The following is a 10157-nucleotide window of genomic DNA, read 5'->3' on the forward strand; positions in this document are numbered from 1 at the left end:
GTCACACGTCCGGCTCGTTGTCCCACACGGAAGGTGGCAGCCCTGAAAGCTGTTGCTGGTCTTCACCGTCCCCCTGCAGCCTATTCACAGGCACAAGAGGATCTGGGACCCGGGCTTGCCCAGAGGAGGAACATCTCATGGCTATCGTCCTCGGCAGAGCCTGATTCCGGAAAGGCACAAGTTCGGCTCCTTGTCCCACACGGAAGGTGGCAGCCCTGAAAGCTGTTGCTGGTCTTCACCGTCCCCCTGCAGCCTATTCACAGGCACAACAGGATTCACGATGCGGGCTTGCCCAGAGGAGGAACATCTCATGGCTCTCTTCCTCGGCAGGGCCCAATTCCGAAAAGGCACATTCCGGCTCCTTGTCCCACAAGGAAGGTGGCAGCCCTGAAAGCTGTTGCTGGTCTTCACCGTCCCCCTGCAGCCTATTCACAGGCACAACAGGATCTGGGACCGGGGCTTGCCCAGAGGAGGAACACCTCATGGCTCTCGTCCTCGGCAGAGCCTATTTCCGAAAAGGCACACGTCCGGCTCCTTGTCCCACACGGAAGGTGGCAGCCCTGAAAGCTGTTGCTGGTCTTCACCGTCCCCCTGCAGCCTATTCACAGGTACAACAGGATTCAGGACCCGGGCTTGCCCAGAGGAGGAACATCTCATGGCTCTCGTCCTCGGCAGAGCCTATTTCTGAAAAGTCACACGTCCGGCTCCTTGTCCCACACGGAAGGTGGCAGCCCTGAAAGCTGTTGCTGGTCTTCACCGTCCCCCTGCAGCCTATTCACAGGCACAACAGGATCTGGGACCCGGGCTTGCCCATAGGAGGAACATCTCATGGCTCTCGTCCTCGGCAGGGCCTCTTTCCGAAAAGGCACACGTCCGGCTCCTTGTCCCACACGGAAGGTGGCAGCCCTGAAAGCTGTTGCTGGTCTTCACCATCCCCCTGCAGCCTATTCACAGGTACAACAGGATTCAGGACCCGGGCTTGCCCAGAGGAGGAACATCTCATGGCTCTCGTCCTCGGCAGAGCCTGTTTCCGAGAAGGCACACGTCCGGCTCCTTGTCCCACACGGAAGGTGGCAGCCCTGAAAGCTGTTGCTGGTCTTCACCGTCCCCCTGCAGCCTATTCACAGGCACAACAGGATCTGGGACCCGGGCTTGCCCAGAGGAGGAACTTCTCATGGCTCTCTTCCTCGGCACAGCCCGATTCCGAAAAGGCACACGTCCGGCTCCTTGTCCCACAAGGAAGGTGGCAGCCCTGAAAGCTGTTGCTGGTCTTCACCGTCCCCCTGCAGCCTATTCACAGGTACAACAGGATTCAGGACCCGGGCTTGCCCAGAGGAGGAACATCTCATGGCTCTCGTCCTCGGCAGAGCCTATTTCTGAAAAGTCACACGTCCGGCTCCTTGTCCCACACGGAAGGTGGCAGCCCTGAAAGCTGTTGCTGGTCTTCACCGTCCCCCTGCAGCCTATTCACAGGCACAACAGGATCTGGGACCCGGGCTTGCCCAAAGGACGAACATCTCATGGCTCTCGTCCTCGGCAGGGCCTCTTTTCGAAAAGGCACACGTCCGGCTCCTTGTCCCACAAGGAAGGTGGCAGCCCTGAAAGCTGTTGCTGGTCTTCACCGTCCCCCTGCAGCCTATTCACAGGCACAACAGGATCTGGGACCCGGGCTTGCCCAAAGGACGAACATCTCATGGCTCTCGTCCTCGGCAGAGCCTGATTCCGAAAAGGCACACGTCCGGCTCCTTGTCCCACACGGAAGGTGGCAGCCCTGAAAGCTGTTGCTGGTCTTCACCGTCCCCCTGCAGCCTATTCACAGGCACAACAGGATCTGGGACCCGGGCTTGCCCAAAGGAGGAACATCTCATGGCTCTCGTCCTCGGCAGGGCCTCTTTCCGAAAAGGCACACGTCCGGCTCCTTGTCCCACACGGAAGGTGGCAGCCCTGAGAGCTGTTGCTGGTCTTCACCGTCCCCCTGCAGCCTATTCACAGGTACAACAGGATTCAGGACCCGGGCTTGCCCAGAGGAGGAACATCTCATGGCTCTTGTCCTCGGCAGAGCCTCTTCCCGAAAAGGCACACATCCGGCTCCTTGTCCCACACGGAAGGTGGCAGCCCTGAAAGATGTTGCTGGTCTTCAACGTCCCCCTGCAGCCTATTCACAGGTACAACAGGATCTGGGACCCGGGCTTGCCCAGAGGAGGAACATCTCATGGCTCTCGTCCTCGGCAGGGCCTCTTTCCGAAAAGGCACACGTCCGGCACCTTGTCCCACACGGAAGGTGGCAGGCCAGAAAGCTGTTGCTGGTCTTCACCGTCCCCCTGCAGCCTATTCACAGGCACAACAGGATCTGGGACCCGGGCTTGCCCAGAGGAGGAACATCTCATGGCTCTCGTCCTCGGCAGAGCCTGATTCCGAAAACGCACACGTCCGGCTCCTTGTCCCACACGGAAGGTGGCAGCCCTGAAAGCTGTTGCTGGTCTTCACCGTCCCCCTGCAGCCTATTCACAGGCACAACAGGATCTGGGACCCGGGCTTGCCCAGAGGAGGAACATCTCATGGCTCTCTTCCTCGGCACAGCCCGATTCCGAAAAGGCACACGTCCGGCTCCTTGTCCCACAAGGAAGGTGGCAGCCCTGAAAGCTGTTGCTGGTCTTCACCGTCCCCCTGCAGCCTATTCACAGGTACAACAGGATTCAGGACCCGGGCTTGCCCAGAGGAGGAACATCTCATGGCTCTCGTCCTCGGCAGAGCCTATTTCTGAAAAGTCACACGTCCGGCTCCTTGTCCCACACGGAAGGTGGCAGCCCTGAAAGCTGTTGCTGGTCTTCACCGTCCCCCTGCAGCCTATTCACAGGCACAACAGGATCTGGGACCCGGGCTTGCCCAAAGGACGAACATCTCATGGCTCTCGTCCTCGGCAGGGCCTCTTTTCGAAAAGGCACACGTCCGGCTCCTTGTCCCACATGGAAGGTGGCAGCCCTGAAAGCTGTTGCTGGTCTTCACCGTCCCCCTGCAGCCTATTCACAGGCACAACAGGATCTGGGACCCGGGCTTGCCCAAAGGACGAACATCTCATGGCTCTCGTCCTCGGCAGAGCCTGATTCCGAAAAGGCACACGTCCGGCTCCTTGTCCCACACGGAAGGTGGCAGCCCTGAAAGCTGTTGCTGGTCTTCACCGTCCCCCTGCAGCCTATTCACAGGCACAACAGGATCTGGGACCCGGGCTTGCCCAAAGGAGGAACATCTCATGGCTCTCGTCCTCGGCAGGGCCTCTTTCCGAAAAGGCACACGTCCGGCTCCTTGTCCCACACGGAAGGTGGCAGCCCTGAAAGCTGTTGCTGGTCTTCACCGTCCCCCTGCAGCCTATTCACAGGTACAACAGGATTCAGGACCCGGGCTTGCCCAGAGGAGGAACATCTCATGGCTCTTGTCCTCGGCAGAGCCTCTTCCCGAAAAGGCACACATCCGGCTCCTTGTCCCACACGGAAGGTGGCAGCCCTGAAAGATGTTGCTGGTCTTCAACGTCCCCCTGCAGCCTATTCACAGGTACAACAGGATCTGGGACCCGGGCTTGCCCAGAGGAGGAACATCTCATGGCTCTCGTCCTCGGCAGGGCCTCTTTCCGAAAAGGCACACGTCCGGCACCTTGTCCCACACGGAAGGTGGCAGGCCAGAAAGCTGTTGCTGGTCTTCACCGTCCCCCTGCAGCCTATTCACAGGCACAACAGGATCTGGGACCCGGGCTTGCCCAGAGGAGGAACATCTCATGGCTCTCGTCCTCGGCAGAGCCTGATTCCGAAAACGCACACGTCCGGCTCCTTGTCCCACACGGAAGGTGGCAGCCCTGAAAGCTGTTGCTGGTCTTCACCGTCCCCCTGCAGTCTATTCACAGGTACGACAGGATCTGGGACCCGGGCTTGCCCAGAGGTGGAACATCTCATGGCTCTCGTCCTCGGCAGAGCCTATTTCCGAAAAGGCACACGTCCGGCTCCTTGTCCCACACGGAAGGTGGCAGCCCTGAAAGCTGTTGCTGGTCTTCACCGTCCCCCTGCAGCCTATTCACAGGTACAACAGGATCTGGGACCCGGGCTTGCCCAGAGGAGGAACATCTCATGGCTCTCTTCCTCGGCAGAGCCTCTTCCCAAAAAGGCACACGTCCGCCTCCTTGTCCCACACGGAAGGTGGCAGGCCAGAAAGCTGTTGCTGGTCTTCACCGTCCCCCTGCAGCCTATTCACAGGCAGAACAGGATCTGGGACCCGGGCTTGCCCAGAGGAGGAACATCTCATGGCTCTCGTCCTCGGCAGAGCCTGATTCCGGAAAGGCACACGTTCGGCTCCTTGTCCCACACGGAAGGTGGCAGGCCGGAAAGATGTTGCTGGTCTTCACCGTCCCCCTGCAGCCTATTCAAAGGCACAACAGGATTCAGGACCCGGGCACGCCCAGAGGAGGAACATATCATGGCTGTTGTCCTCGGCAGAGCCTCTTCCCGAAAAGGCACACGTTCGGCTCCTTGTCCCACATGGAAGGTGGCAGCCCTGAAAGCTGTTGCTGGTCTTCACCGTCCCCCTGCAGCCTATTCACAGGCACAAGAGGATCTGGGACCCGGGCTTGCCCATAGGAGGAACATCTCATGGCTATCGTCCTCGGCAGAGCCTGATTCCGGAAAGGCATAAGTTCGGCTCCTTGTCCCACACGGAAGGTGGCAGCCCTGAAAGCTGTTGCTGGTCTTCACCGTCCCCCTGCAGCCTATTCACAGGCACAACAGGATTCAGGACCCGGGCTTGCCCAGAGGAGGAACATCTCATGGCTCTCGTCCTCGGCAGGGCCCAATTCCGAAAAGGCACATTCCGGCTCCTTGTCCCACAAGGAAGGTGGCAGCCCTGAAAGCTGTTGCTGGTCTTCACCGTCCCCCTGCAGCCTATTCACAGGCACAACAGGATCTGGGACGCGGGCTTGCCCAGAGGAGGAACATCTCATGGCTCTCTTCCTCGGCAGAGCCTATTTCCGAAAAGGCACACGTCCGGCTCCTTGTCCCACACGGAAGGTGGCAGCCCTGAAAGCTGTTACTGGTCTTCACCGTCCCCCTGCAGCCTATTCACAGGTACAACAGGATTCAGGACCCGGGCTTGCCCAGAGGAGGAACATCTCATGGCTCTCGTCCTCGGCAGAGCCTATTTCTGAAAAGTCACACGTCCGGCTCCTTGTCCCACACGGAAGGTGGCAGCCCTGAAAGCTGTTGCTGGTCTTCACCGTCCCCCTGCAGCCTATTCACAGGCACAACAGGATCTGGGACCCGGGCTTGCCCAGAGGAGGAACATCTCATGGCTCTCGTCCTCGGCAGGGCCTCTTTCCGAAAAGGCACACGTCCGGCTCCTTGTCCCACACGGAAGGTGGCAGCCCTGAAAGCTGTTGCTGGTCTTCACCATCCCCCTGCAGCCTATTCACAGGTACAACAGGATTCAGGACCCGGGCTTGCCCAGAGGAGGAACATCTCATGGCTCTCGTCCTCGGTAGAGCCTGTTTCCGAGAAGGCACACGTCCGGCTCCTTGTCCCACACGGAAGGTGGCAGCCCTGAAAGCTGTTGCTGGTCTTCACCGTCCCCCTGCAGCCTATTCACAGGCACAACAGGATCTGGGACCCGGGCTTGCCCAGAGGAGGAACATCTCATGGCTCTCTTCCTCGGCACAGCCCGATTCCGAAAAGGCACACGTCCGGCTCTTTGTCCCACACGGAAGGTGGCAGCCCTGAAAGCTGTTGCTGGTCTTCACCGTCCCCCTGCAGCCTATTCACAGGTACAACAGGATTCAGGACCCGGGCTTGCCCAGAGGAGGAACATCTCATGGCTCTCGTCCTCGGCAGAGCCTATTTCTGAAAAGTCACACGTCCGGCTCCTTGTCCCACACGGAAGGTGGCAGCCCTGAAAGCTGTTGCTGGTCTTCACCGTCCCCCTGCAGCCTCTTCACAGGCACAACAGGATCTGGGACCCGGGCTTGCCCAAAGGACGAACATCTCATGGCTCTCGTCCTCGGCAGGGCCTCTTTTCGAAAAGGCACACGTCCGGCTCCTTGTCCCACATGGAAGGTGGCAGCCCTGAAAGCTGTTGCTGGTCTTCACCGTCCCCCTGCAGCCTATTCACAGGCACAACAGGATCTGGGACCCGGGCTTGCCCAGAGGAGGAACATCTCATGGCTCTCGTCCTCGGCAGAGCCTGATTCCGGAAAGGCACACGTTCGGCTCCTTGTCCCACACGGAAGGTGGCAGGCCGGAAAGATGTTGCTGGTCTTCACCGTCCCCCTGCAGCCTATTCAAAGGCACAACAGGATTCAGGACCCGGGCACGCCCAGAGGAGGAACATATCATGGCTCTTGTCCTCGGCAGAGCCTCTTCCCGAAAAGGCACACGTCCGGCTCCTTGTCCCACACGGAAGGTGGCAGCCCTCAAAGATGTTGCTGGTCTTCACCGTCCCCCTGCAGCCTATTCACAGATACAACAGGATCTGGGACCCGGGCTTGCCCAGAGGAGGAACATCTCATGGCTCTCGTCCTCGGCAGGGCCTCTTTCCAAAAAGGCACACGTCCGGCTCCTTGTCCCACACGGAAGGTGGCAGCCCTGAAAGCTGTTGCTGGTCTTCACCGTCCCCCTGCAGCCTATTCACAGGTACAACAGGATTCAGGACCCGGGCTTGCCCAGAGGAGGAACATCTTATGGCTCTCGTCCTCGGCAGAGCCTATTTCTGAAAAGTCACACGTCCGGCTCCTTGTCCCACACGGAAGGTGGCACCCCTGAAGGATGTTGCTGGTCTTCACCGTCCCCCTGCAGCCTATTCACAGGCACAACAGGATCTGGGACCCGGGCTTGCCCAGAGGAGGAACATCTCATGGCTCTCGTCCTCGGCAGGGCCTCTTTCCGAAAAGGCACACGTCCGGCTCCTTGTCCCACACGGAAGGTGGCAGCCCTGAAAGCTGTTGCTGGTCTTCACCGTCCCCCTGCAGCCTATTCACAGGCACAACAGGATTCAGGACCCGGGCATGCCCAGAGGAGGAACATCTCATGGCTCTCTTCCTCGGCAGAGCCTATTTCTGAAAAGTCACACGTCCGGCTCCTTGTCCCACAAGGAAGGTGGCAGCCCTGAAAGCTGTTGCTGGTCTTCACCGTCCCCCTGCAGCCTATTCACAGGTACAACAGGATCTGGGACCCGGGCTTGCCCAGAGGAGGAACATCTCATGGCTCTTGTCCTCGGCAGAGCCTCTTCCCGAAATGGCACACATCCGGCTACTTGTCCCACACGGAAGGTGGCAGCCCTGAAAGCTGTTGCTGGTCTTCACCGTCCCCCAGCAGCCTATTCACAGGTACAACAGGATCTGGGACCCGGGCTTGCCCAGAGGAGGAACATCTCATGGCTCTCGTCCTCGGCAGGGCCTCTTTCCGAAAAGGCACACGTCCGGCTCCTTGTCCCACACGGAAGGTGGCAGCCCTGAAAGCTGTTGCTGGTCTTCACCGTCCCCCTGCAGCCTATTCACAGGCACAACAGGATCTGGGACCCGGGCTTGCCCAGAGGAGGAACATCTCATGGCTCTCGTCCTCGGCAGAGCCTGATTCCGGAAAGGCACACGTCCGGCTCCTTGTCCCACACAGAAGGTGGCAGCCCTGAAAGCTGTTGCTGGTCTTCACCGTCCCCCTGCAGCCTATTCACAGGTACAACAGGATTCAGGACCCGGGCTTGCCCAGAGGAGGAACATCTCATGGCTCTCGTCCTCGGCAGAGCCTGTTTCCGAGAAGCCACACGTCCGGCTCCTTGTCCCACACGGAAGGTGGCAGCCCTGAAAGCTGTTGCTGGTCTTCACCGTCCCCCAGCAGCCTATTCACAGGCACAACAGGATATGGGACCCGGGCATGCCCAGAGGAGGAACATCTCATGGCTCTCTTTCTCGGCATAGCCCGATTCCGAAAACGCACACGTCCGGCTCCTTGTCCCACAAGGAAGTTGGCAGTCCTGAAAGCTGTTGCTGGTCTTCACCGTCCCCCTGCAGCCTATTCACAGGTACGACAGGATCTGGGACCCGGGCTTGCCCAGAGGTGGAACATCTCATGGCTCTCGTCCTCGGCAGAGCCTATTTCCGAAAAGGCACACGTCCGGCTCCTTGTCCCACACGGAAGGTGGCAGCCCTGAAAGCTGTTGCTGGTCTTCACCGTCCCCCTGCAGCCTATTCACAGGTACAACAGGATCTGAGACTCGGGCTTGCCCAGAGGAGGAACATCTCATGGCTCTCTTCCTCGGCAGAGCCTCTTCCCAAAAAGGAACACGTCCGCCTCCTTGTCCCACACGGAAGGTGGCAGGCCAGAAAGCTGTTGCTGGTCTTCACCGTCCCCCTGCAGCCTATTCACAGGCACAATAGGATTCAGGACCCGGGCTTGCCCAGAGGAGGAACATCTCATGGCTCTCGTCCTCGGCAGAGCCTGATTCCGGAAAGGCACACGTTCGGCTCCTTGTCCCACAAGGAAGGTGGCAGCCCTGAAAGCTGTTGCTGGTCTTCACCGTCCCCCTGCAGCCTATTCAAAGGCACAACAGGATTCAGGACCCGGGCACGCCCAGAGGAGGAACATATCATGGCTCTTGTCCTCGGCAGAGCCTTTTCCCGAAAAGGCACACGTTCGGCTCCTTGTCCCACACGGAAGGTGGCAGCCCTGAAAGCTGTTGCTGGTCTTCACCGTCCCCCTGCAGCCTATTCACAGGTACAACAGGATTCACGACGCGGGCTTGCCCAGAGGAGGAACATATCATGGCTCTCGTCCTCGGCAAAGCCTATTTCTGAAAAGTCACACGTCCGGCTCCTTGTCCCACACGGAAGGTGGCACCCCTGAAGGATGTTGCTGCTCTTCACCGTCCCCCTGCAGCCTATTCACAGGCACAACAGGATCTGGGCCCCGGGCTTGCCCAGAGGAGGAACATCTCATGGCTCTCGTCCTCGGCAGGGCCTCTTTCCGAAAAGGCACACGTCCGGCTCCTTGTCCCACATGGAAGGTGGCAGCCCTGAAAGCTGTTGCTGGTCTTCACCGTCCCCCTGCAGCCTATTCACAGGCACAACAGGATCTGGGACCCGGGCTTGCCCAAAGGAGGAACATCTCATGGCTCTCGTCCTCGGCAGGGCCTCTTTCCGAAAAGGCACACGTCCGGCTCCTTGTCCCACACGGAAGGTGGCAGCCCTGAAAGCTGTTGCTGGTCTTCACCGTCCCCCTGCAGCCTATTCACAGGCACAACAGGATCTGGGACCCGGGCTTGCCCAGAGGAGGAACATCTCATGGCTCTCTTCCTCGGCAGAGCCTCTTCCCAAAAAGGCACACGTCCGCCTCATTGTCCCACACGGAAGGTGGCAGGCCAGAAAGCTGTTGCTGGTCTTCACCGTCCCCCTGCAGCCTATTCACAGGCACAACAGGATCTGGGACCCGGGCTTGCCCAGAGGAGGAACATCTCATGGCTCTCGTCCTCGGCAGAGCCTGATTCCGGAAAGGCACACGTTCGGCTCCTTGTCCCACACGGAAGGTGGCAGCCCTGAAAGCTGTTGCTGGTCTTCACCGTCCCCCTGCAGCCTATTCAAAGGCACAACAGGATTCAGGACCCGGGCACGCCCAGAGGAGGAACATATCATGGCTCTTGTCATCGGCAGAGCCTCTTCCCGAAAAGGCACACGTTCGGCTCCTTGTCCCACACGGAAGGTGGCAGCCCTGAAAGCTGTTGCTGGTCTTCACCGTCCCCCTGCAGCCTATTCACAGGTACAACAGGATTCACGACGCGGGCTTGCCCAGAGGAGGAACATATCATGGCTCTCGTCCTCGGCAGAGCCTATTTCTGAAAAGTCACACGTCCAGCTCCTTGTCCCACACGGAAGGTGGCAGCCCTGAAAGCTGTTGCTGCTCTTCACCGTCCCCCTGCAGCCTATTCACAGGCACAACAGGATCTGGGACCCGGGCTTGCCCAGAGGAGGAACATCTCATGGCTCTCGTCCTCGGCAGGGCCTCTTTCCGAAAAGGCACACGTCCGGCTCCTTGTCCCACATGGAAGGTGGCAGCCGTGAAAGCTGTTGCTGGTCTTCACCGTCCCCCTGCAGCCTATTCACAGGCACAACAGGATTCAGGACCCGGGCTTGCCCAGAG

The 10157-nt window shown here is 59.4% G+C and overlaps 1 long non-coding RNA gene across 2 annotated transcripts in view; it reads left to right on the forward strand.

Moving 5' to 3' along the window:
- The window catches only part of LOC126037070 (uncharacterized), a 785189-nt gene extending 776216 nt beyond the window's left edge, over nt 1-8973 (forward strand). For both annotated transcript variants that reach the window (XR_007505473.1, XR_007505474.1), the window contains exon 3: nt 8912-8973. This is a non-coding gene — a long non-coding RNA (uncharacterized LOC126037070). The remainder of the gene's footprint in view (nt 1-8911) is intronic.
- The last annotated feature ends 1184 nt before the right edge of the window (nt 8974-10157 follow it).

Source organism: Accipiter gentilis, unplaced genomic scaffold, assembly GCF_929443795.1.
Source record: "Accipiter gentilis unplaced genomic scaffold, bAccGen1.1, whole genome shotgun sequence".
Lineage (NCBI taxonomy): Eukaryota > Metazoa > Chordata > Aves > Accipitriformes > Accipitridae > Astur > Astur gentilis.